The sequence below is a fragment of the Kogia breviceps genome, chromosome 10 (genome assembly GCF_026419965.1).
Source record: "Kogia breviceps isolate mKogBre1 chromosome 10, mKogBre1 haplotype 1, whole genome shotgun sequence".
In the NCBI taxonomy this organism is placed as follows: domain Eukaryota; kingdom Metazoa; phylum Chordata; class Mammalia; order Artiodactyla; family Physeteridae; genus Kogia; species Kogia breviceps.
In genome coordinates, this window is record NC_081319.1 from 83,164,104 (window position 1) to 83,190,122 (window position 26,019).

The window sequence follows — 26,019 nt, forward strand, 5'->3', positions numbered from 1 at the left end:
CTCTTACCCAACAGACTATGGCAAAAGGCTATGAGCTGTCACTCCCATGTTCACATTGTGTTATATAAGACTTGTCTTGCCAGAAGACTTGCTGTAGAGATTCTTCTGGCAGGTTTGATGAGTAAGTGGCCGTGTTGGGGAAGCCCAGTGACAGGGAATTGTGGGTGGCCTCTAGGAGCTCAGGGCAGCCTCCAACCAATAGCCAGCCAGAAACCAGGGACCTCAACCCTACGATAGCAAGATGGTTAATTCTGCCAACTACCTGAGTGAAGCAGACCTTGCCCAAGTTTAGGCTGTAGATGAAAACCTAGTGCTGTCTGACCCCTTGATTGCAGCTTTGCAAAGAACCCAGTGATGTTTTGCCCAAATTCTTGACCTATAGAAACTGCGAGATAAGACATGTGTCTTGTTTTAAGCCACTAAATGGGTAGTAAATTTTTATGCAACCATAGAAAACTAATGCAGTATCCCGCTCCCTGTTGCATGGCAAATATGTGAGTTGGTTATCAGCCATTTTCCCCTATGTTCTTTGTGTCAGACACTAACTGTGTTTTAGGTTTTGAGCGCCCATGTGCTTTATGGGTCCCTCTCCAACCCTATGGGATGTAGGTTGATTGGTCTAAACTGGTCTCATTTATTTCATTTGCCTCACCAATGATTGATGGGTTGAACACTGGTCTATGACACAATTCTAACAAACAAAACTGAAGAGGGTTCTTCCTGGGAAGCCTTTCTTCATCCTAAATATAGATGCAAGTCAAGGACTTGCTTCTTCCTGCCCTGGACCTGTTACACAAGGAGATGATCCTTGGAAATGCAGCAACCTGTCTTGCCCTTGAGGGAAAGTCAAGAGAACAGCAGAGCAGCCCACCTGGGACCCTGACGTCATAGAATCGCTATTTTAACAAACAGTAACCTGCCTCAGAATTTCTTGTAAGTAAAATAATTCTGTTATCCTCATATTTAAATCACTTTAAAATGGATGTTCTACAGCTTCCAGCCCAAAACACTCTAACTGAAACCTTGTAAAAAGTTCGGAACAAGGGATGGGCATGCGACCAAAGGAGGACCTCTCAGAGTCATTTACTGGGATCGACGTCCCGATTCTGGACAAAGTCCTGTAGGCTTGCTAAGCTGGGGAAACAGTCTTTACCACCACATTCGGAGGGCTTCTGTACCAAACTCATAGAGAAAAGGAGAATGAGGGAAGAACAAGGCCAAACTCAGAGAGAGAAGGAGAGACTTAGCAGCAAGGAGTCCTCATACTGTCACCAAAGCTCTGCTTTCCTGCAGCTCATACCATTTGATTCTCTGGAATACCCACATGTTCTTCTCAGCTGTGCCAGCAATAAATAAACTCTTGCTTCCCTGGGTCTCAGTTGAATTTCTATCACTTTCACAGAAAGAACCTCGAATTCTACACTCTCTTTTCAGGCTTCTAGTACCTGCAGTACCCTTGCGGAATTTATTGCCCACTAGCAGGTCTCTCTCCCCCTCACTGTCTTGTTTCTGTGTATCTGGTTACAACATCTCCTTCCTGAAAAGCCCCCAGAGCACCTCATGGAAGGCAGCTTTAAGCCAGAACGCCTCAGACTCACACTTACAATCTAGCCCCAGCCTACCTTTTCACCACCTTCTATTACAGAGTTTCTTAAACTCTTCACTTTATCATTACCCACAACAAGAAAAATTATAACATAATATATAATACTATAAATTATATATAAAATATAGAATATATAAAAAGGAGAAAAGATTGTGTATTATATATAGTAAGGGTAAACATTGCTTTGTAAATCATCTGTTTTAGTTACATGTGTGTTTATATATATAGTCAAAATGTTAAAAATGCACATAATATACATATATTTATATATCATATAATGTTTAACTATATATTATATCTAATATATACGCACTATAAAATTATACACTATATATTATAAAATATATTATATGTATAAAGTAATGTATATAATTTATAATTAAAATGTGTATATGTAATATATATGTATTTTTTACATTATGACCCTATATATATGTACACACACACATATAACTAGAAGATAAGTTTTACAGAACAATACATACCCTTACTATGTGTAATACGCTATCGTTTTTTGTTCCATTCATTCTTTTTATTTTATTTTATTCCATTTTAAATCTTTACTGGCATATAGTTGATTTACAACATTCGTTCTTTTTAAAAATGCTGGTTGTAGTCAAAAAGTTTCTCTCTTCACAAGAGTGAGAAATGAGATTGCTTTGCTGCTCTGAGCTGCAGTCGCTGTAGATACAGGGGTTTGGAGATGTTCTGTGCTGTGAGGAGGGCAGGTGGGGGAGTAGGGGCAGAGGAGGAGGCCCTGGTTTGGTCTCCACAGCTTACGGTACCTCTGAGGCATAGGAACGCAAAGTTGGCCTGAGGGCTGTAGTTTGCCAACCCCTGACTAGAGTAAGGTAGTTGCTAGTTACTGTTTGGTTGGCTTGAAGATGTCAGGACTGATGTCATTGTGATGATCTATGTCTTTCCCTCATGGTCTCAAGATGGCTGCTTCAGCTCCAATCATTACACATGCATTCAGGTCAGAAGAGAAAACTAAAAGGGAACATGACCATCTCGTTTACTAACAGAAATTTTTCCAGAGCCAAGTCTAGCAGATTTTCTTTAAGTTGCATAGGCCAGAACAAGGTACATGGTTTCATTCTCAGACAGATTCTCTCAGTATGGCAGTCATTATCCCAAAGGCAGTATTGAGCTCACATGGTCCTTGCTAAGCAGATGATGCAGAGAAAAAGTGTGTCTCTTTACTAGTGATTCCTGCTAGTCCCAGAGAAAACACCAAATGGTCCAGTTTGGGTTCCATATTCATCCCTGCTGCCAAGGGTTAGGAAACTCTGATTGGCCAGCCCAGATCCATTCCTGACCCACAGGCCAGGGAAAGTGGAGGAATGTGATTGTCAGCACCGCCATGCGAGGGAGGTTGAGCTTCTAAAGGAAAAGATGCCAAGTAGAAACCGATCACCACTATAGAAGGGAGTTGATACACTGCTGCTAAATTGAGTTGAGGTATCATTAAGAAGTTTTACTCAAGGTTTTAATGGATTTTCAAATGCTTTTATCCTGGCAGTTTACAGAAATATATTTGATATACAGTATATATAGTATACAGTATATATTTGATGGTATTTGCCTTCAAGAAATGTACAGAGGCCTCCTTAGTGGCGCGGTGGTTAAGAATCCGCCTGCCAATGCAGGGGACATGGGTTCGAGCCCTGGTCCGGGAAGATCCCACATGCCGCGGAGCAACTAAGCCCGTGCGCCACAACTACTGAGCCTGCGCTCTAGAGCCCGCAAGCCACAGCTACTGAAGCCCGCGCGCCTAAAGCCCGTGCTCTGCAACAAGAGAAGCCACCGCAATGAGAAGCCCGGGCACCGCAACGAAGAGTAGCCCCCGCTTGCAGCAACTAGAGAAAGCCCGCATGCAGCAGCGAAGACCCAACAAATAAATATGTTCTAAATATCACATAGACTAGGGATGAACCAAATCCAAATTCCTCTTGAAAGGGGTCTAACTGGCAAAGCTTGGGTCAGGTTCCTTTTCCTGGACCATATACCTATGACCAGGATGGTTTCATCATATTGGGAAAAAAAATAGCTTGTTGCTCTTACAATGTGGATGATAGCACAGGAACAATATTGAAAATACTTAACAATTGGTGTGAGATGGGCTTCAGTCATTGAGAATGGACACCAGCCATAAAGAATCAGTGCAGCTGGACCAGTCTAGCCTGGGATGGGGAAAGAAGAGGGCAAGTTCCCAGCAAATGGAAAATAATCATGAACTGGGCTGTTAATCCAAGAGTGGTTTGTACAGAGTCTATGAAAAAAATATTCAAGCCTATGTTAAAAACAAAGCAATAGTGTTCCTGGAATTTTTTTTTTTTTTTTAGCAAGTAGAGGGATTATTTAAGTGCCATTTTGGTTTCTATTAGCACAACGGTGTGCTAAGTGTTGCAAACAATGAAAGAAAAATATAGCACAGGACACTCCCTACCCTCTGCCTTCAGGATCTTTTATTCTAGACACAGAACATTTACAGAACCAGGCATTAACTGTACAGGGCGCACAGTGAGTGCCCTAGGAATCAGAGAGGAGAGCTCCCTGTGGACCAGAGAGTCAGGGACACCGTCAGGGAGTGGCTGAGGATGCTTTCTATGTCTCCTTTCAGCATAAAGATTTTCCAGATTCTATGGATTAATGAAGGGACCCCATCTGGACCTTTTTTTTTTTTTTTTTTGGCTGCATCGTGTCTTTGTTGCTGCACATGGGCTTTCTCTAGTTGTGGCAAGTGGGGGCTGCTCTTTGTTGCACTGCACGGGCTTCTCATTGTGGTGGCTTCTCTTGTTGCAGAGCACAGGCTCCAGAGGCGCGGGCTTCAGTAGTTGTGGCACACAGGCTCAGTAGTTGTGGCGCACGAGCTTAGTTGCTCTGCGGCATGTGGGATCTTCCCGGACCAGGGCTTGAAACTGTGTCCCCTGCACTGGCAGGTGGATTCTTAACCACTGCGCCACCAGGGAAGTCCCCCCATCTGGACTTTGAAAGTTGTATTCAAAAGGTCTGAGAGAGCTTTTTGTAAGTCAAGGATGGGACTGTGCTGGAACCTTTCTCAAGATGAAACACCGGCCTTCAGAATGAAGTACTGTTGCATGCTACAACATGGATGAACCTTGAAAACATTATGCTGCATGAAAGAAGCTAGGCACAAAAGCCACATATTGTATGTTTCCACTTCCATGAAATAACCATGATAGACAAATCCATAGAAACAAAAAGATAATTTGTGTTTGCCAGGGGCTGGGGGGAACAAGGAATGGGGAGTAACTCCTAACAGGTACAGGATTTCTTTTTTTTATGTGCGGTATGCGGGCCTCTCACTGTTGTGGCCTCTCCCGCCGCGGAGCACAGGCTCCGGACACGCAGGCCCAGCGGCCATGGCTCACGGGCCCAGCCGCTCCGCGGCATGTGGGATCGATCTTCCCGGACCGGGGCACGAACCCGTGTCCCCTGCATCGGCAGGCGGACTCTCAACCACTGCGCCACCAGGGAAGCCCCCAGGATTTCTTTTGAGGATGATGAAAATGTTCTGGAATTAGTCGTGACTATTGTAACAACCTTGCAAACATACCAAAAAAATTTAACTGTATACTTCAAATTGGTGGATTTTACGGTATGTGAATTATATCTCAATAAAACAAAAACAATACAAGGACAAATTTTTAAAAACACCAGCCTTCTGATTAGAAAAAGCTTCTTTCTCTTCTTTGCTTCGTTTGCTATACTTGTCCTACCTACACCTGTGTGTGAATGTCTGTTTATTCACTGACAGCTCCCTAGTCTGTTACACCAGCCTAGGACTCCCCTGCAGCTGATACCTTCCTGGAGATCCCATAGGCACCTCAGACCCAACCTGATGAAAATAAAATTGCAGTGTTGGACCCTAACCTCCTTTTCCTCCTGTATTTCCTCCCTCAGTTGATAGCTCCCCTGACCATCCTGTCATTTAAGCCATCCATGTGTGAGTCATTCCTTATTCAATCATTTGTGTATCAATTCAGCGAATCTTTTTAAAAAACCTATCACATATCAGGCACAGGGCTCTGTGCTGGACACATAGCTGGGAATGAGACACACATGGTTCTGGCCCTTGTGGAGGACCCTGGGGAAACTAACCAATGATTCCAACACAGTGAGATGAGAACAATGGCCCGGGGGTACAGGGTACCCCCAATTACTCACCAAATGCTATTGATCTTGCCTTCTAAGTACCTCTTGAATCTGGTGTTTGCTCCTTATTCAAAGTACCCTTGCCTTCCTTCAAGGCCGTATCAGCTGTCTACATGACCACAGCTGCTTTCTATCTGGTCTCCTTGTCCCAGTTTCTCCTGCCCCCAGCCTTGCTAGTCTCAAATCCTTCTCCCACCCTGCTGCCAGAAAGATCATTCAAAACCAAAACACCTCCTCATGCAATTTCCTTATTTATAATATTTTATCTCCCATAGTGACCCAACACACCTGAAGGCTATAACATGCTCCCATCAGAGCAAAGGCTAGAGTGACTTATGACATGAAGAGGGTTGACCCTCTTCCTCAACTCCAGTGGAGAATCATTGTGTAGTTCAAATTCCTTCCCAGGACATGCCATGTCCTTCATAAGGTGACCCCTGCTTACCTCTCCAATCTCACTACCATGGCTCCTCCCATGTGGTTGGAGGATGGATTTTCTTTCTCCAGTTTCACCCAATCCCTCTAGTCTACTCATCACCAAGCTGAGAATGCTCCCTGAGGCAGAGACATTGATAGACGTATTACAAAAATTCATCAATTCTTTGTTGCCAGGAAGCTCAACTAAGGCCACATTAAAGTTCTGAAAAGCTTTCAGATATTTGACCCTGGGGCCAGTTCGTGGTCTCTCTCCGCCATCACTTGATTGAAGCCCCCATCCAGTCCAGCAGCAGAAGTGGATGGGACTGAGCAACTCAGTAAGACTCAGCTCAAGAAGAGGAGGGACACTGGGCAGTGCAGGGAGAGGAAGAAACAAAAGAGTTTAAATGGGCCGAGGAAAGGAGGCAGGAGAGAGGAGACAGAGACAGCTGGCAAAGGAGAGATGGCTCCCTGCCCTTGCTTCCTCTGGATGTGGACCATGTGGCTGCTGGGCATGTTGACACTGAGTCCTGATGCAAGTTAGAGGAACTGGTTGGGTAAGAAGAGCTTCCCCCAAACATCTCTTCTCTTGAGGACTTTATACAAGTTGGAACATGCCCAAAGCAAAGAACTGCTTTTACTTTCTTTCGTAATCCATGTGTGTTGATAGCTAGGAACGCTAAAACTACTTGGTTGTGGATGGTACCATCGCATCCTTCCATTGAGGGCTGTGAGCAGGGGTTACACCCACATGTGCCTACACTCTAGCCATCGCCCTTCCCTGTAAACTGGGCTGTTGTGTGCCTCTGTGCTCTCGCACCTGCTGTTCCCTCAGCTTGGAAGGCTTCCCTCCCATCTTATCTGCTTATTCAACCTCATCCTTCATGGCTCACCTTGGAGCTTTTGCTGACCCTCTTAACACTAAAGAGCTAGGTGACTAGCACCTATTCTGCTTTTTCCATAACATCCAGTGTGCCTCTCTTACCGCCCTTGTAACACCGTATTGTAATTATTTGTTTGTGTGTCCTCTCCACTAGATGGAGGTTGAGGGGTTGTATCGTGTTCATCTCTTTATCTTTAGGTCTTAGCAAAGTGCTCTTAGCAACCTAGGTCATTTTCAGTAAATAGTTTCTGAAGAGATGAAAGAAATAAGAACAGAATAATGCATATTGAATAATTGCCACATATCCCTTTGTCGCCAGACTAAATCTTATTTAGTATCCACAGCATCCTAATAAGGAGCTTCCCTTCTCACCTAAACAATTTGCTGATCCCCTTGTTAGAAATGTAGAAGGGTCAAGGCTAATTAGATTTGTCTAAACAGAAGACAGGGAGAAAAAGAGAGAGAGAGCGAGGGAAGAGAATGATGGGGGGGAGAGAGACTTAAAGCAACCAAGCCTCATCTTGCTGCAGAGTTTACTGGACTCAATCTCAATAAAATTGGATCAGCTGGCACAGTTGTCCTCCACCCTGATTTAATAGAGGGACAAGTGTTGAATGCACCATTAAGAGGGTATGTGGGGGCTTCCCTGGTGGCGCAGTGGTTGGGAGTCTGCCTGCCGATGCAGGGGACGCGGGTTCGTGCCCCGGTCCGGGAGGATCCCGCGTGCCGCGGAGTGGCTGGGCCCGTGAGCCACGGCCACTGGGCCTGTGAAGCCTCAACAGTGAGAGGCCCGCGTACCAAAAAAAAATAGGGTATGTGGGAGGAAGGGATCCAAAGGAGCAGGTCAAAGGAGACAATCATGCCCATTAGTGGCTGTGAAGAGAAGGGACACATTGCCTATTGCACGCATGTCCCCTCCAAGAACCTCGGGATCCTGGAATCTGAGCTCGCTGAGGCTGACCTCCCTGCCACCTGCTTCTGTGGTACCACTGATGATGAAGTGACTGACACAGTTCATTGCTACCTTGATCAGGTTACCTCTTTTAACATCTATTTAAAAAAGAGAATAAAGATTCTCATTTGTTTGTTGTTATGAGCTCAGAAGCACAGTGCCCATAAAGCACCCTACAATTGCTATAATTAACTTTATTATATTTCTGTCCTGTAATAATCTACACTTAATTATAGTCCATGAGAATTATACTTAGGTACAGAACTATGACCAATAGCCATTCATTTGTGTATTTATTTTATTAAGGCTATTTTTGAAAAATATTGAAAATTATAAAAAAGAAAATTAAGTTTTCTGGGAATATCACCATTTAGAAATAATCAGCAAGAGGGTGCAACCTTTTTTCTTTTCTTTTTTTTTTTTGTAGCGCATATATGTCTTTTTAAAAACTTGGATCACACTTCACTATAACCTGCTTTGTTTTACTAAACCACAGAACTGCAGGAGTGTGTTTCTCTGTGCCATATAGTCCCTACAATTTTTGAAGACTGTACAGCATTCCGTCTCATGCACGGACCCTAGTTAATTTGTTCGGCCTCCCTCAGTGGTTATATCTTATCCCAGGGACTACTTGCCTTGTAAGCTTCCTGCTAGAAATTTTGGTTGGCATTGCCAAGATTCTAAGGCTCTGGTACAGACCCCTAGGCTGTTACGTCATTCTTGGAGTCTCTCAGGAATATATGGGGAGAAAGACCTAGTGAAGTTGGGTCCCACACATGAGTGGCTTTCAGGTTCCTCCCAGTTGTCCTCAGAGCTGAAGGATCTCAGGTTAGTGGGAAGGGTAATCAGAGACATAGAGAAATTCAACTTAATTGGGAGGTTGACGAAGAAGGAGAGTTTTGCTTTAGTTGGAACTCTTCTGGATGCCCCTTCTGTAGGTTGCATGCCTACAACTCAGTTTACTTTCAGTTCAATTTGTCACTTAAAAAAAAAAAAGAGTGGTCTTTTCTGCAGCACATTCTACTTGGGACCCAGAATTAACCCTGTTCATTATTCGTCCTTCTCTCTCCCCTTCCCCCAGATGGGAAAGCATTTCACCGAAATTGCTTTTTCTTGTCGTCGTTTCCACGCCTAGGACACATCCCCTTCTAGTCCATTTCTAGATCGTTCTAGCATCCTCTAAGAGTTCTGGAGTAAATGATCGTAGACTCCTAGTCTAACTGAATTCCAAATATGCTAAGCATTCATGTTATTTGGTTCATTTATTCAACAATATTTTTCCAGCGTGTACTATGTGTTAGGTCACGTGGATTTGGCAATTAATAGCATGTACATAAACCTTGCTCTCTAGAAGCTTACAGTCCAATGGAGGAGCTAAAGAAGTAAATGGGGAATTACAAAATGATGTAACAATGTACGAGAAGTCAGCTCGGGATGCTATGTCTCAAAAAAAAAAAAAAAAAAAAAAAAAAACGATGCTATGTCTCATTACCCAGGTCCCTGAGCTCATTCAGAGGCATAAATATGAACTGGAGAAGATTCCAACACGTATCTGTCCCATCCCAGTCTCATCTGGACAGGCCAATTCTGCCCCCTAGATCCCCCCTAAGCAGTGAAAAGAGACTCAGTAAACGCCAGCTGAATTAAACTGGTCAATTGATGCAATGCTTTTTTTTTTTTCTTTTTTAAATCATTAAAACTCTGAAACCAAACCAGAATCAAGCATGAATAGTGCAATTGTTGCTCTTCTTGTCCAAAATTGCCGTTTTCATTTTTCCATCCTATTTAAAGGAACTGAGAGCCAAGATAAGTCCTCCAGACAGAAATCAGCTAAAAAGCTATGGACTGAACTCTGCCACACTGCAGGGAATTCTGAGCCCTGGCTGTTCAACAGAGGATGGTGCATGGCTTTGCTCATCGGCCTAATTTAGAAGACAGATGATTGACCAAAATGAGCCATCAGAGGGTATGTACCACCCCTAGCAACACACAAACGAGGGAGTGGCAAAGTCCAAAGGTTCAACCTCAGTTTTCCATCCTGGGTAAATTCACATGGCTTTCTTTCTTTAGTAAATCTGAGAAATTTCCTTCCAAAATCTTCGTTTAGAACTCAGTCTGGATTGAATTGGAGTTGGGCAGACTGAAAAACGCTTACTTCTCAAAATTTTTGACATCAGTCTTTGAAGTTCAATTTTTCTGATTTTCCCCATCCCCTACCCCCCCCCACCCCCCACATTCCTACTCCAGGATATAATGATTAAGAATCAGGAGCAAAGTGAATGTAAGAAACACAGTTTTCAGGACCTTTGAAGAGGGGAGCCATTGGAGCTTTTTACTCTGAGGATTTTTAGTTGCAAATTTCTACTGATGAGTAAGAAAAGCCCTCATATTTTAATATCCACATGTTTATTTGCCTTTAAATTACCATTTACAATTACATACTGTAATTGTAAATGGTAATTTACAATTGATCCAATTGATCCAATTACATACTGTATGTCTTAAACTTAAGTCTCATTTAGGAACAGATGTTAAAATTAACCCTTGTACACATCAAATGTTGCTGGGATTTAGCAATTCATGGTATTTTATTAATAATATGAAGGTTTCCGATTTGGTCACTTTATCATTCATTTTTTTTCAGTTTGCCATTGGTAACTCTTCAACCAGGAACTACTTACCTAGAGGGGAGATCAGATGCAATGCCACACAACCTCAAACGTGCTCAGGTTTACTGAGGTCCCAGAAGCAATTTCTGCATCTTGTCTCTCTTGTCTACCTGTATTAATTGGTTTGCTCCCGGAATTGTTAATTAATAGTTATTATTAAGAAATAAAATGGAAATAATAGGGGCTTCCCTGGTGGCACAGTGGCTAAGGATTCGCCAACCAATGCAGGCAACACGGGTTCGAGCCCTGGTCCAGGAAGATCCCACATGCCCCAGAGCAGCTGAGCCCGTGTGCCACAACTACTGAGCCCACGTGCCACAACTACTGAAGCCCGGGCGCCTAGATCCCGTGCTCCGCTACAAGAGAAGCCACTGCAGTGAGAAGCCCATGCACTGCAACGAAGAGTAGCCCTCGCTCACCACAACTAGAGAAAGCCTGTGAGCAGCAACGGAGACCCAACGCAGCCAAAAATAAATAAATTTTAGGGCTTCCCTGGTGGCTTAGTGGTTGAGAGTCCGCCTGCTGATGCAGGGGGCGTGGGTTCGTGCCCCGGTCTGGGAGGATCCCACATGCCACGGAGCGGCTGGGCCTGTGAGCCATGGCCGCTGGGCCTGCGCGTCCGGAGCCTGTGCTCCGCGGGGTGGGAGAGGCCACAGCGGTGGAAGGCCTGTGTACCGCAAAAACAACAAACAAACAAAAAAAATAAATAAATTTATTTTAAAAAAAGGAAAAGAAATAAAAGGGAAAAAATTAAAAGGAATGAACCACACCAGATGAAATCAATCTAGCCTTTAATGAAACTTATCATTCCACTATTAAATGAGATAACATAGACACACAATATAAGAAAATCATTATTTTCATTTTCAATCTGATTCAACCATGGCTCATCAGCATCCTGTGTGTGAAATTGGTGAAATTAGTGTCATGGTCACTTTCCCAGTTGGCCAGATGATAGGGAATATAAATAGAAAGGCTAAGTATGGGCAGCTATATGATGATGGAATGTTAAGGAATAGATTTGACTTAAGGGTTTGCCAGCTAAAGAGTGTTTGTCACCATCAAGTTCTACAAAAATCAAGTCACGACTTCCCTGGAGGTCCAGTGGTTAAAACTCTGTGCTTCCACTGCAGGGGACACAGGTTCAATCCCCGGTGGGGGAACTAAGATCCCACATGCCATGCATCACAGCCAAAAAAAAAAAAAAAAATCAAGTCAGTAGCCACTGCAGTCGCTGACCTATGCAGTATAAGTTGAAAGGAATTCAGGGCACTCTGTGCTCTGGGAAAACTGGCAGAACGGGTCCTCAGATAGTTGGATGTTTTCAGGAGAAAATTTTATGAACTCAAATTCTTGAATCTTCTCATACTGTACTTAGAAAAGCACTAAAACCATTAACTAAGATACCTGTTCCTCGTGACTAGCAGCCCTTTCTCCGAGATGTGTGCTTGATTTTACATACCCTTTGGCAAAATCACATCGACACTGACCTCTTCGGAACAGTTCCTTGGAGCTATCTGAGAGGCTGTTTCCTGTGTTATCATCCTCAGTGAGTCCCCAAATGAAACTGAAACTCACATTATCTGTTTTTATTTCAGTTGACAGGCTAAAAATATAGATCTTTAAGTTTCCCCACGGGCTTCCCTGGTGACGCAGTGGTTGAGAATCCGCCTGCCGATGCAGGGGACACGGGTTCGTGCCCTGGTCTGGGAAGATCCCACATGCCGCGGAGCGGCTGGGCCCGTGAGCCATGGCCGCTGAGCCTGCGCGTCCGGAGCCTGTGCTCTGCAATGGGAGAGGCCACAGCGGTGAGAGGCCTGCGTACCGCAAAAAAAAAAAAAGTTTCCCCAGTTCTTCCCATGCTATTCCCTACATCTTTCCTTCAAGTAGAATTGGATCAGGGATCCTATAAGCAACCACTTACATGAAACTATTGCCTTTTTACCCACGTTTATCAAGCCCTTATTATGTGATAGGCAAGATACTGAGTGTCTAATGTGTGCCTTTCATTTAATTCTAGCAATAACTGCATGAAGTGGCTATGATTATTTCCATTTGACAAATAAGGAGCCTGAACCACAGAAAGGTTAAGTAATTTACCAAAGGCTCTAAGCGTTGGGGCTGGGTCTCAGACTCAGAATGGTCTCACTTCCAAGACCACACTTCTAACCTCATCGCAAAGTGCCTCTCTTTTTCTCTGCCAACATCGCAAAGAAGTCAACGGCCCTCAGTCTTTTGTTAGATGTGAAAAGAAAACAATAACTAGCGCTTTTAAACAGCTCTGTTTCTTGTGTAAGTTTTCACAAGTAGGTCTTGTAGTTGGTCTTCTTTTAGGATAGACCAGTATAAACGAGTATATCAGACATTCCAGGCAGATGGTTTAACTATATCACACTTCCATGTCTCCATGTTACAGTAAGGCTAACATTTCTTACCCCTTTCCTACTTTACATAAAATTATTAAGTTTAGGGCTTCCCTGGTGGTGCAGTGGTTGAGACCCCCCCTGCCGATGCAGGAGGCGCGGGTTCGTGCCCTGGTCTGGGAGGATCCCACATGCCACGGAGCGGCTGGGCCCGTGAGCCATGGCCGCTGAGCCTGCGCGTCCGGAGCCTGTGCTCCGTGACGGGAGAGGCCACAGCAGTGAGAGACCCGCGTACCAAAAAAAAAAAAAAAAAAATTATGAAGTTTAGGGATATGATGTCATCACTTGCACTTTGGACTTCTTGAAGAAGGAATTCTATATAAACACACAGTAGAAATGACAGAAAAACACTGTCAGTGTGGTATGTACACAGTATAAAATGGACCAAATTAATTCCTTAGAGCTTGGATTCGCCAACCAATGCAGGCAACATGGGTTCGAGCCCTGGTCCAGGAAGATCCCACATGCCACGGAGCAGCTGAGCCCGTGTGTCACAACTACTGAGCATGCGCTCTAGAGCCTGTGTGCCACAACTACTGAGCCCACGTGCCACAACTACTGAAGCCCAGGTGCCTAGATCCCGTGCTCCACTACAAGAGAAGCCACCGCAGTGAGAAGCCCATGCACTGCAACGAAGAGTAGCCCTCGCTCACCACAACTAGAGAAAGCCTGTGTGCAGCAACGGAGACCCAACACAGCCCAAACTAAATAATTCATAGGTCAGCGACTACAGTGGCTACTGACTTGATTTTTTTTTTTTTTTTTTTTTGGCTGTGATGCATGGCATGTGGGATCTTAGTTCCCCCACCGGGGATTGAACCTGTGTCCCCTGCAGTGGAAGCACAGAGTTTTAACCACTGGACCTCCAGGGAAGTCGTGACTTGATTTTTGTAGAACTTGATGGTGACAAACACTCTTTAGCTGGCAAACCCTTAAGTCAAATCTAAAAGCTTGGGACAAAAATAGCCCCTTAGTCTTGCATATCTATTTTTTAATCATGTTGCATATGCCTGTTCTGTGGCTTTCAAGAGCAATCTGAAAGGGCACTGTGTCTGATAGAATGTGGATTGCAGTAAGAGTTTAGCATTCTTTTAGAGGAAATGCTGCAATCCAAGATCTGGCTTCTTTCCAGCTTTTGAAAAACCACAAGTCAAAATTTTGTTGCCATATGAGAGTGTTGCATGGAGGGACATTAGCTATGAATTTCTATATACAGAGGCTATTCTGTCTTTTGTGGATAAAAAAATTAATCAATAATTAATCTAAAAAAGAAATGGAAAATTTTATTTGAGCCAACCTGAGGATTAAAACCCAGGGGACGGTCTCTCAGAGAGCTCTGAGGACTATTCTGAACGGGTAAAGGGGGAGGCCAGTATAGGTGTGATTTTGGAGAAGGGGATACGTGCAATCAAGCACGCATCTTCGTAGACGTGACTGCTATTTGTGAGGAACAGGTATCTTAGTTAATGGTTTTAGTGCTCCTCTAAGTATGGGAAGATGCAAAAAGCTGGATTTATAAAATTTTCTCCTGAAGATATCTAACTACCTGAGGGCCAGCTCTGTCAGTTGTCCCTCAGCACAAAATGACTCATCTAATCTTCGTCCTGAATTCCTTTCATGGTGTTCTGCATAGGTCAGCGACTGCAGTGACCAATGACTTGATCCTTGTAGAAATGGATGGTGGCAACATTCTTCGTCTTACACTCCCTTCCCTTTTAGTCTTAATTTTGACCAAGGTTTAGGAGGCATTTCGTGACCACTTTGTCCCACAGCGCTAGGGATGCTCATTCCCAGGTCAGGCGAGGATTTGGTTGATAAGCCACTCGATGTGCTATTACTGGACTAGGTCCTGTTAACAGTAGCCAAAAGCCTCTGGATCACCTGTCTTATGTTCCGTTATGGTCCAGGTAATGGTTCCCTCTTGTTGCTTCTTCCCACATCTAGAGTTACACTATTATAATCATTGATTTTGTAGAACTATATCTTTGATCAGTCGTTTCAAGTCGGCTAATCATCATTAATTTTATTGGAGGCTCAGTCACACATTTGGTCATGCAAGAAACAATAATCCTGTACAATAGGCAGAATACAAGTAATATAGCTCGTAGCATTAACAAGGTCATAAGTATTTAAGTGAAGAGCTTCCATTAGGTGTGGCTCAGTATCTCCCCAGGTCATCTGACCAGTCTGCCAATCTGCTCTGTATCAATAGCTGTCTTTAAAGGAAATGACATATTGTTATTGTATGTAAAGTTCACTAAAGATGTCTGCAGATACAAGGTGAGTGGTGGGTCATTGTGACCCCTTAAGGATTCACAAAGGAATGTTATCTTCTAAGGAGTTACGTGGCTGGCATCCAAAGAACAACTGACATTTATGGTTGAGCAGGTATTTCTGCCATTGCGGAGTCTAGCTAATGCAAAATGCAGATGCTCAATGAATGGTAGAGGGGAGGGAGGAGGCCGAAGGACAGAGAAAAAGCTTTATGTTTAAAGTTTTCTTGGCTTAAAATATGAATTTTATGTCATCTCTTTTATGAAAGATCCAAGAGCCTCTTATAATGACTCAAAAATAATAATAAGGTCACTCTTTTTTCCAGAGTTACCAAAGTGGGCCATCATCTCAGAGTAGGAAATGAAAGGGGCCAGTATGAGATCCAAGTAGTTTTAAAAGGCATGAAGGATATGGAAGTACTTAACACTACTGAACTGTATATTTTTTTAAATGGTTAAGGTGGTTAATTTTATATTGTGCATATTTTACCACAATTAAAATGTTTTAAATTTTGTTATGTGTATTTAGCAAAGCAAATTTTATTTTTATTGTTACTTTTTGGTTTGATCTCAATTTTTTATTTTTTTAAAGGATAGTTACCTTTTTTTAAAAAAATTAATTAATTAATGTATTTATTTTTGGCTGTGTTGGGTCTCATTGCTGTGCGTGGGCTTTTCTCTAGTTGTGGCGAACGGGGGCTACTTTTCCTTGCGGTGCGCGAGCTTCTCAATGCAGTGGCTTCTCTTGTTGTGGAGCACGGGCTCTAGGTGGGTGGGCTTCAGTAGTTGTGGTACGTGGCCTCAGTAGTTGTGGTGCACAGGCTTAGTTGCTCCGTGGCATGTGAGATCTTCCCCGACCAGGGCTCCGAACCCGTGTCCCCTGCATTGGCAGGCGGATTCTTAACCGCCGAGCCACCTGGGAAGCCCGATCTCAATTTTTTAAATTGAAGTATAGTTGATTTACAATATTACATTAATTTCAAGTGTACAGCATAGTGATTCAGTATTTTTGAAGAATATATTCTAAGTTATTACAAGATAATGGCTATAATTCCTTGTGCTATACAGTATATGCTCGTTGCTTATCTATTTCATACACAGTAGTTTGAATCTCTTAATCCCATAGGCCTATCTTGCCCCTCCTCTCCAGTAACAAGTTTGTTTTCTATACCTGTGAGTCTGTTTCTGTTTTGCATATACATTTGTTTGTATTATTTTTTAGATTCCACATGTAAGTTCTTTCATACAGTATATAATGGAAAAGTGCCAGGTTTCAACAGACAAGAGTTGGGCCTGCCTGTCTCAGCAGAGTCATGAAATGAATTAAATGAATCTCTTAGAATAGCGCTGGTGTGAACCATCCTCCCAGGATCTGATGGGCCTCTCTTTTTTTCCAGATAATGAAGACTGCTTTTTAAACAGCAAAGCCAGTTTGATTTGTTAATTGACGTAGCGAAGCATGCGGGATCTTAATTCCCCGACCCGGGATCAAACCCGAGCGCCCTGCAGTGGAAGTGCGGAGTCTTAACTCCTGGACAGCCAGGGAAGTACTGATGCTCCTATATCTTAAGTGTATTTTTCTTATGGTAAAATATGGACAGCATTGTGGGTGGGGAGGACAAGGCTGGGACCAAATGTGAAATTTCCTCTCCTGACCACCCCGCCCCCCCCTTGTATAAGTAGGTCACTGTTATCGGTACCCGCTAGAAGAGACAGGAGTATAGAAGTGGGTGCTAGCATATCAGTATAAGAGGTGTGTTCCTGTGGTGCCTAAGTCCTTCGAGGGTGTATCTCAGGGGTGTGAAAGTGTGTCTGCAATAGCCCTCCTGGGACTGTCAAAACATGATTTCATAGGCAGAATGACCCTTAATGTGCAGATTCGGGTGGTGAAAGTAGATTGAATTCAGTCTTAAGATAAAAGATGAAGTTTGTTGTTTGTTCCCCTTCACGAAAGACTTCGGCAGTGCCCCCCTGGGGTGGGTCTTGGAAAGAACAGGAAGGCGGTAGACTAGTCTCTTTTTCTCCCGTCCCCCCGGGCCTTTAGCCGCCGAGAGGGGGCTGTGCGGACCTAACACCGGGCTGGAAGGAAGAGGCGTAAGTCAACTTCCTCGCCGGCGGCACCCGCGGCGGCTGCGGGCGCGCGGGTCTGCGCATCCCGCCCCCGGGTCGGGAAGGGGCGGAGCCGGGCGGAGCCCGCCCCCCGCGGTCCCCTCTTCCCTGCTGCTCCACTGAGAAGCGCCGGCCTCAGTCTCTGCAGCCTGCAGGAAGCTGGGAGCCGGGACCCCGGGCCGGGAGTGCAGGCTGGGCTGCGTGCACGGGCTCGGTCGTCGCTGCCGGTGAGTTCCGAGGCGGGCGGCGCCGAGCGGGGCGGGAGGCGAGTCGGGACCGGGCTGTGGGGAGACCACGGGCGCAAGCTCTGGGATGTCAGGTTCGCGACGTTGGGGAGCCCCAGACCCCAGCCCGGAGGAGCGTCGCGATGTGGAGAAACCCGGGGGCGGGGAGTCAGTGCCCCGGGGTTGGGGAGTCCGGGAGCCCTGAGGGCGAGGCGGCGGGTCAGGAAGGCGAAGTTGGGGCGTCCCGAAGCCCGAGCCTGGAGGACTGAGCGGTCAGGATCCTGACGTTGGAGAGGTCTGGAGGGGTGCGGAATGAGGGGTGCCCTGTCGGCATTCTTGGGGCGCCCTCCTCCGGACGGAGGGGAGCAGAACCCGGGAAGGGAGTGCTGAGAGAGGAAGCCCGAGGCGGGCGGGGCGGGAGGGGAGCCCGAGGGAGAGGAGCCCCGGAAAGCGTAGGGTGGGGCGAGGCGAGTGGCTTCTCCGGGGAAAGATGGAGGGGGCTTCACCGAGAGGGCGGACGCGGGAAGCGGAGTCGTGCGGGGAGCCTGGGGTTCTGTTCTGGAGGATAGGGGGTTGGAGCGCCGGAACGCCGCGGCTGGGGTCGGAGGTGGCGGGCTGAGGGGTGCGTCAGGGACTCAGGGAACATCTCGGCCTAGGGGACGCAACCCCCTCGGTGGAATGGGGTCATGGCAATCTCGAGAGGGCACCCACTCGAGAGAGCAAGACGGGCCACCCCAGACGAGGGCAGGTTGGGACCCTGCACCAAGCGAGCTCGGGGAGTGTTGGGACCTTGGGCGGGGGGACCAGGGAGGGGCGAACCTCGCTGACCCCGCGCGGGCACCGCAGCGCCCTGTACGTCTGTGGACCCTCAGGCACAGACTCACAAAAGGGAGACCCGCGGGCCGGACGGGCTTTTGGTTGCATCTCGTATTTCTGAGCTGGGTTAGAAGTGATTTTGCCCAGGGATCCGATGAGAAGAGGCTGGGCTTAAAAGAATAGTTCTGGAGTGAGTTTGCAAATGTACAGGTAAACTCTACGTGTGTGTGTGTAATTTTTAGATGCACATGTGCTACTTGCTGCCCCCTCTCCTGTACTTTTGCGAAGCTGTTTCTGAGTAAAAACTGGAAGAAAATCAGGAAGGCGCTCTCATGCTCACATACACACCAGAACCGCCCACAAATGCATTGCATTCCACAGCCGAGTAAACATGAGGAGTGTTGTACAGTTTGGGATTGTTTCTTTTGGCGAGGGCTCCCTTTACTGGAGTTAATAAGAGTTACCTGCATGGAAGGTGGACTGCCCTTGACTGCCCTCTTAGGATGTGCACAACCTGTACCCACCCCTGAGCTGCTACACCCTTGAACAGGGCACTAGGCGGCTTAGGACCTCAGTGGATGGGCATTCTAGAATCTTTCTGAAGATAAACGACCCATACCCTGTCAGGTTTGTATTTTCTGTTGTTTGTCTTGGGTGCCTGGCTCCCTTTAATTAGTTAAATAATATTGACATCTTATATTAACATATCCTGTATGGTTAATTATGTGTTGTAATTAGTTTAATTATTTGATATAACAGCTAATTCTGGAAGACCCAGGGCCCTGGGAATCCTGTTAAGTGGATTTCTCCCTTAGAAGGTTCCTGGGCTTTAAGGGGCAGTGGGTGAGAGATGCCCCCCACTCCCTTTTTTTTCTGCTGTAGATATAGGTCCATCTTCTGATGCACACTGAGATTTGAGCTTCCTGGGAGGACCAAAGATTTTTGGCAACTAGCATATGTTGGGCCCTTTTTTACCCCCCTTCATGAAAAGGAAAGCTCTTCAGTAATTATGCAAGTTAATGGAAGAGTGATCTATTCATTTCACAGGTATCCTTTCAGGACAAGCTTTTTTTTTTTTTCACCAGGGGGTGGTCAGAACTTTGAACCAAAATCTGCATTATTATTATTGCGTTAGCATATTTATCTACTTGGATGTAGAGCTAGCTGATTCTTCCAATTCTTTATCCAGATGTTAGGATAAATACGCTAGTATTTATACATTCAGATAAATGCATGTTTCTCCCCTTCAGAAGCCTCGGCTTGGCCAGCTGTGTACTAATTCTAGTGATGCTGTCATTGCTGAGAATAATTTTGGAGCTCCTGCTTTGGAGTTGCCTTCAGAGCTGGCAACACGTTGACTGAATTGCCTCTGTGATGGCAAACCTTCTGAAGCTGGGAAACAGCCAAACACTGTGGAGCCAACTGTGGTGGAGAATCGAGGTTGTAATAGGAAGTATGTCCATTAAGGTAATGAAAGTCTTCTTGAAGGACTAGCAGGTCTACAGGGGTCATCCAGTAAAGAGTATATGTATGTGTTTAGGATTGTAAAGGAGTTGCTTTGAAATGCAACCTTCGTTTGGATATTTGTGCTCTGGTATGTGTGTAAAAAACTGGCCCTATAGTACCTTGCTATACCTTATGGCTTATTGGGCTGGAGAAAAATAAGCCTTTCTTTTCCCCTTCCATGTACTCTTTACCAGGCAGTTTCCATCCCTTTACATTTTTACAGAAAGCAAGATGAACAAAAGACTCGTTTTTTCAGAAAAAAATGTAGTCAGAAAGTCACTGACCCCATGGGTCATTAATGCCTGGTACCTGAGTTTTTATGTGAAAGAATCTATATAGAATCAAGGGGAAGAGAATGATTTCTGAAAATCCATTTCCGTTTTGGGATTCCATAGCACACAGCGTGAAAAATTAACATATCCTTTTTCTGCCATTGGTTCCATAAATTCCCAATTTTTTTTCAGGTTGTTAACCCAAACCTTCATATAGCCATGGCTTGAATCTTGATTTAGCTGTGATCTTGGACAAGTTATTCATCTCTTTTGGCCTCAGTTTTTCTACCCTAAAATGAAGATATAATGAGTAGGTACCTCATGGGACTGTGATGAAGATGAAATAAGATTATGCATATAGAACCCTGAGATCAGTGTCCCATAAAGTCTTGCTCTTTGTGTTATTAATAGTGCTTATTGATAATTTTGTATTAAAATTCCTTTTAAGCCATGTAGAAATTTATCATTTCCAAGTAATGACATTCCCTTTGGCTGGGCTTTGCAAATGAACATGTCAATGAGAACACCTGGTTTTTACTTTCCTGGCCTCTCAGGAGTTTTTAAAGGGTCACCTTTACTGCAGCCAGAGGTAGCTACTTTATTTTGAATTCTGATATTTTAAAAAACGAACAGTCCTGTTTTGATTGTGTGTTAGGTATAAGAGTTTGGTCAAAAGCTGAAGGAAAATTGTTTAAAAGCTTCTCCTATAATTTTTTCCCTTGATCCAATAAAATATTATTCTAACGACATAGCTATAGTTTTCTTGGCATATATTGAAAAGGATGATTCTGGGGAACATTTGTTTCAGTTAAACTGGGGTTTTGTTCTGCTTTTTTTTTTTGGCGGTACGCGGGCCTCTCACTGTTGTGGCCTCTCCCGTTGCCAAGCACAGGCTCCGGACGTGCAGGCTCAGTGGCCATGGCTCACGGGCCCAGCCGCTCCACGGCATGTGGGATCTTCCCGGACCGGGGCACGAACCCGCTCCCCTGCATCAGCAGGCGGACTCTCAACCACTGCGCCACCAGGGAAGCCCTGTTCTGCTTTTTTTAAATGATAGGGAGGACGAACCTGGCACTGTGTTCTCAGCTCTTCATAAATATCGACTTTAATTTTTTGCAGATTTATGAATTTTATTAAAAATATTTGCATACAAATAATTATATCTTAACTTTTAATCAAATGGTTCGGGATTACTATGAAATAGAGGTTTCATGAAATGTTTGACATTTAGTGAGAGTTCTTTGTATTTCAGCGAAGTTTGTTCAGGAGACAGGTATAAGAAACAGATTTCTTCCTCCAGAAGTTCACATAACGTGCTCTCTTAGGACAATGCATTAGCAAGAGGTTTTTTTTTCCCTCCTAATGGCTTATAGGGCTAAGGAGTAATATGGATTTCACTGCATGTTCTTTTCTCTCAATTTCTTGGAGAAGGTTAAATATATAGATCTCTCGATAGTGTTCATATTTTTTGACGTGGATTAGATCCTGCTATGCACTCAGATGCCATAAAAGGAGATAAGGGCGCTAAAAGTATTTAGTGAATTGTAAAGTGATACACAGTCTGCCTTCCCTGTGGGGGCAGGATGGGGGCGGGGCACTCTGCATCAGTTTCAACCAACTGTGGATGGAAATGTCAACAAAAAAATTAATCCATAGTTGGGATATATGTATATGTAAGCTGATTCACTTTGTTATAAAGCAGAAAGTAACACACCATTGTAAAGCAATTATACTCCAATAAAGATGTTAAAAAAAAATTAATCCATAGTCAATCCGAGAAAAAAATGGAAAATTTTATTTGAGCCAACCTGAGGATTGTAACCCGGGAGACAGTGTCTCAGAGAGCTCTGAGGACTGTTCTGAAGAGGTAAAGGGGGAGGCCAGTATAGGTGTGATTTTGGAGAAGGGGGTACGTGCAGTCAAGCATGCATCTTGGTAGACGTGACTGCTATTTGTGAGGAACAGGTACCTTAGTTAATGGTTTTAGTGCTCCTCTAAGTATGGGAAGATGCAAAAAACTGGATTCATAAAATTTTCTCCTGAAGATATCTAACTACCTGAGGGCCAGTTCTGTTAGTTTTCCCGCAGCACAAAATGCCTCATCCTGATCTTCACCCTGAATCCCTCTCAGGGGGTACTACATAGGTCAGTGACTGCAGCGGCCAATGACTTGATCCTTGTAGAAATGGATGGTGGCAACATTTTTCGTCTTACAGTCCCTTCCCTTTTAGTCTTAATTCCAGTCAAAGTTTGGGAGTCATTTCGTGACCATTTTGTCCCACAGCGCTAGGAATACTTATTCCCAGGTCAGGCAAGAATTTGGTTGATAAGCCACTCAAAGTGCTATTACTGGAGTAGGTCCTGTTACCAGTAGCCAAAAGCCTCTGAATCACCTGTCTTATATTCCGTTATGGTCCAGGAAATGGTTCCCTCTTGCTGCTTCTTCCCACATCTAGAGTTACACTATTATAATCATTGATTTTGTAGAACTATATCTTTGATCAGTCGTTTCAAGTCAGCTAATCATCATTAATTTTATTGGAGGCTCAGTCACACATTTGGTCATGCAAGAAACAATAATCCTGTACAATAGGCATATAGCTCGTAGCATTAACAAGGTCATAAGCAAGTAAGTGAAGAGCTTTCATTAGGTGTGGCCCAGTATCTCCCCAGGTCATCTCATCAGTCTGTTCTGCATTAATCGCTGTCTTTAAGGGAAATGATATATTGGTATTGTACATAAAGTTCACCAAAGATGTCTGCAGGTATAAGGTGAGGGTGTGTTATTATGACCCCTTAAGGATTGACAAAGGAATGTTATCTTCTAAGGAGTTACGTGGCAGTCAGGAGAACAATTGATCTTTATGTTTGAACAGGTGTTTCTGCGGCTGGGGAGTCTGCTTAATGCATGATGCAGATGTGCAATGCACGGTGAAGGGGAGGGAGGAGGCCAAAGGACAGAGAAAAATTTCATTTTTAAAATTTTCTTGTCTTGCCTTAAACTGTGAACTGAAATAAACATCGGAAAATATTTAGGAAAAAAAATCCAGAAAATTCCAAAAAACAAAACTTGAATTTGCCATGCGCAGGCAACTACTTACATAGCATTTACTTTACATAGCATCTACATTGTATTTACAATTATTTTCATAACATTTACATTGTATTAGGTGTTATAAGTAATCTAGAGACGTTTTAAAGTATATGGGAGAATGTGGGTAGGTTACATGCAAATACTATGCCATTGTATATAATGGACTTGAGCATCCACAGATTTTGGTATCTGAGGAGGGTCCTGGAACGAATCGCCCACAGATACTGAGGGATCACTGTATAACCATAGGATAGGGGGCTATTATTGTTGTTCCAGACTTTCCCAGAGTGTTCTGATTATCACCTCCATAGCAGTGTTTGGCCCTTGCTCTATCTCTCTTCTGAATGGTGGTTTACACCCAGAAAACAATACATCAGCGTGGTTTAGACTAGAGCAGTGGTTCTTAATAAAGGAGCAGGGGCTGTGTTTTTGCATCCCCCCACGCACCAACCCACCAGGACATGTGGCAATGTCTGGAGATGTTTTTGATTTTCACAGCTGGGAAGAGGAGAGATGTTACTGGCATCTAATGGGTAGAGGCCAGAGATTCTGCTAGGTATAGTATAATGCACAGGACATCCCCTTACAACAAAGAATTTTCCAGCCCCAAATGTCAGTTGTGCTGAGAGACCCTGGACTAGAGCAAGGGACCTGGAGTGGGGACCAACCTGTGTTAGCATCCTGGAACAACCCTGGGTGAGTTCCTTAACCTGAGTGTCTATAAAATGCAAGTCTGAAGTGCTACTGTGGAATTAGATGAGATAGTGTATATAAAGTACTTAGCTCACAGAGATGCCCTGTAAATGGTAACTCTTAGTATTATGTCTGGTTGGTAAATCCAGGGACTGTGCTTTAAATAGACAGCTTTGGCTTTTGAACCCATTGTGTACAGAACCAAGTCAGGTTTCATTTTTCTTTTTTTATAAATTTATTTTTTAATTTATCTTTGGCTGTGTTGGGTCTGTTGCTGCGCGCGGGCTTTCTCTAGTTGCAGCGAGCGGGGGCTACTCTTTGTTGTGGTGCACGGGCTTCTCATTTCAGTGGCTTCTCTTGTTGTGGAGCACGGGCTCTAGGTGCGCAGGCTTCAGGAGTTGTGGCATGCAGGCTCGGTAGTTGTGGCTCGTGGGCTCTAGAGTGCAGGCTCAGTAGTTGTGGCACATGGGCTTAGTTGCTCCGCGGCATGTGGTATCTTCCCAGACCAGGGATCGAACCCGTGTCCCCTGCATTGGCAGGCAGCTTCTTAACCCCTGCTCCACCAGGGAAGCCCCAAGTCAGATTTCTTGATTCCATTCATGTGTCCAAGAGTAGGGCCCTTGGTGTCTGTGGTTCCTTCTGCATTCTGGCCTAGGTTCTGCCCTGGTTCTGCTGGCAATGGGCTGCAGATCACTCCAACCAGGTGAGCAGGGCAATGCCCCAGACCGCTCTTGTGGAGGGCAAAGATGAGCTGAGGCGGGAGGAGCTTTCAGTTTCCTCCAAGCCACACTTGGAAGGAGGAGAAGGTCAGGTGGGGAAGCCCTACCCACACCCCCCCAGCTTGTCTTCTAGGCTCTACTCGGACCCCTGTCTCTGTATGGTCAGAGCTTCCTCTGCTGTGTGAGCAGGCAAGGTGTCTGGCAGTTTCTCTTTACTTTTCCTTAGCCCCTCCTACTCAAGCAAAAAGTTTTTGGAGGGGTCCCTTCGGTTTTAACAAAATACTCCAGATCTGCTGCAGTTTTTGCTTTGCATGGAGCTCCCCAGCCATCTGGGAGGAGAAAGGAGGCTGCCCATAAAGCCCAGACTCCGCTTTGACTTTACTGCTTTGCTGTGTTTTTCTGTTGCACCCTGAGCCAGAGGACTGGGTGGTCCATTCAGAGTAACCAGGGGAGTCTCAGCCGGGTGGGGGTGGGATGACATTCCAAAGTGTTTAGCAGACCCACATGTAAATAACGCAGTGGTTTTACAGCTGTGAGCTAGAAACCATCAGTTCTGTGGTTCTCAGTCCTGGCTGTACAATAGAATTACCTGGGGCTTTCTAAGAATGCAGATGCCTGGGCCCCACCCCAGACAGTTGATTCAAAATCTCAGTGGGCGGGACCTGGGCATCAGATGTTTTTAAGATGCTCCTTAGATGATTCTGATGCCCAGTGAGAGTTGAGAGTCAGGACCACGCCTTGTGAAATTAATGACCTGCATTTAAGGATAAAAAGAAAGAAAGAAAAGTGAAAAGAAGAGAACTGAATTAAAAATGTGAGAGTAACATAAGTATTGTTTTGTTAAGCTTTTGTTTTAGTGATGAATGTATACTTGCTTGTGATGTAAAATATGTCCCTTCTAATGGGTTGCAGTCAAAAAAAGTTTGAAAAACTTTGTTTTAGAGCCTTAGAGGTATTTAATTAATATTGACAAATTTACTTCTTTCAATATTTCTGTGCATGCATCTGCTGGACAGGCTTTTTTTTGTTTTTGTTTTATTTATTTATTTATTTATGGCTGCGTTGGGTCTTCGTTGCAGCGTGCAGGCTTTCTCTAGTTGCGGCGGGCATGGGGCTACTCTTCGTCACGCTGTGCGAGCTTCTCATTGTGGTGGCTTCTCTTGTTGTGGAGCACCAGCTCTAGG

At 44.6% G+C, this 26,019-nt stretch overlaps 1 protein-coding gene and 1 long non-coding RNA gene across 3 annotated transcripts in view; both read left to right on the plus strand.

Annotated features, from left to right (window-relative positions):
- The window catches only part of LOC136794927 (uncharacterized), a 76,171-nt gene extending 59,255 nt beyond the window's left edge, over positions 1–16,916 (plus strand). Inside the window, exon 5 of one of the 2 annotated variants that reach the window (XR_010842393.1) lies at positions 16,800–16,916. This is a non-coding gene — a long non-coding RNA (uncharacterized lncRNA). Of the gene's footprint in view, positions 1–9,828; positions 9,985–16,799 lie in introns of those variants that run through there. The other variant, XR_010842392.1, reaches the window with a different exon arrangement.
- A 658-nt stretch (positions 16,917–17,574) lies between these two features.
- PAQR8 (progestin and adipoQ receptor family member 8) overlaps positions 17,575–26,019 on the plus strand; it is a 38,713-nt gene continuing 30,268 nt past the window's right edge. The window contains exon 1 of the mRNA XM_059075336.2: positions 17,575–17,738. The gene's annotated coding sequence lies outside the window, so the exon portion shown is untranslated. The remainder of the gene's footprint in view (positions 17,739–26,019) is intronic.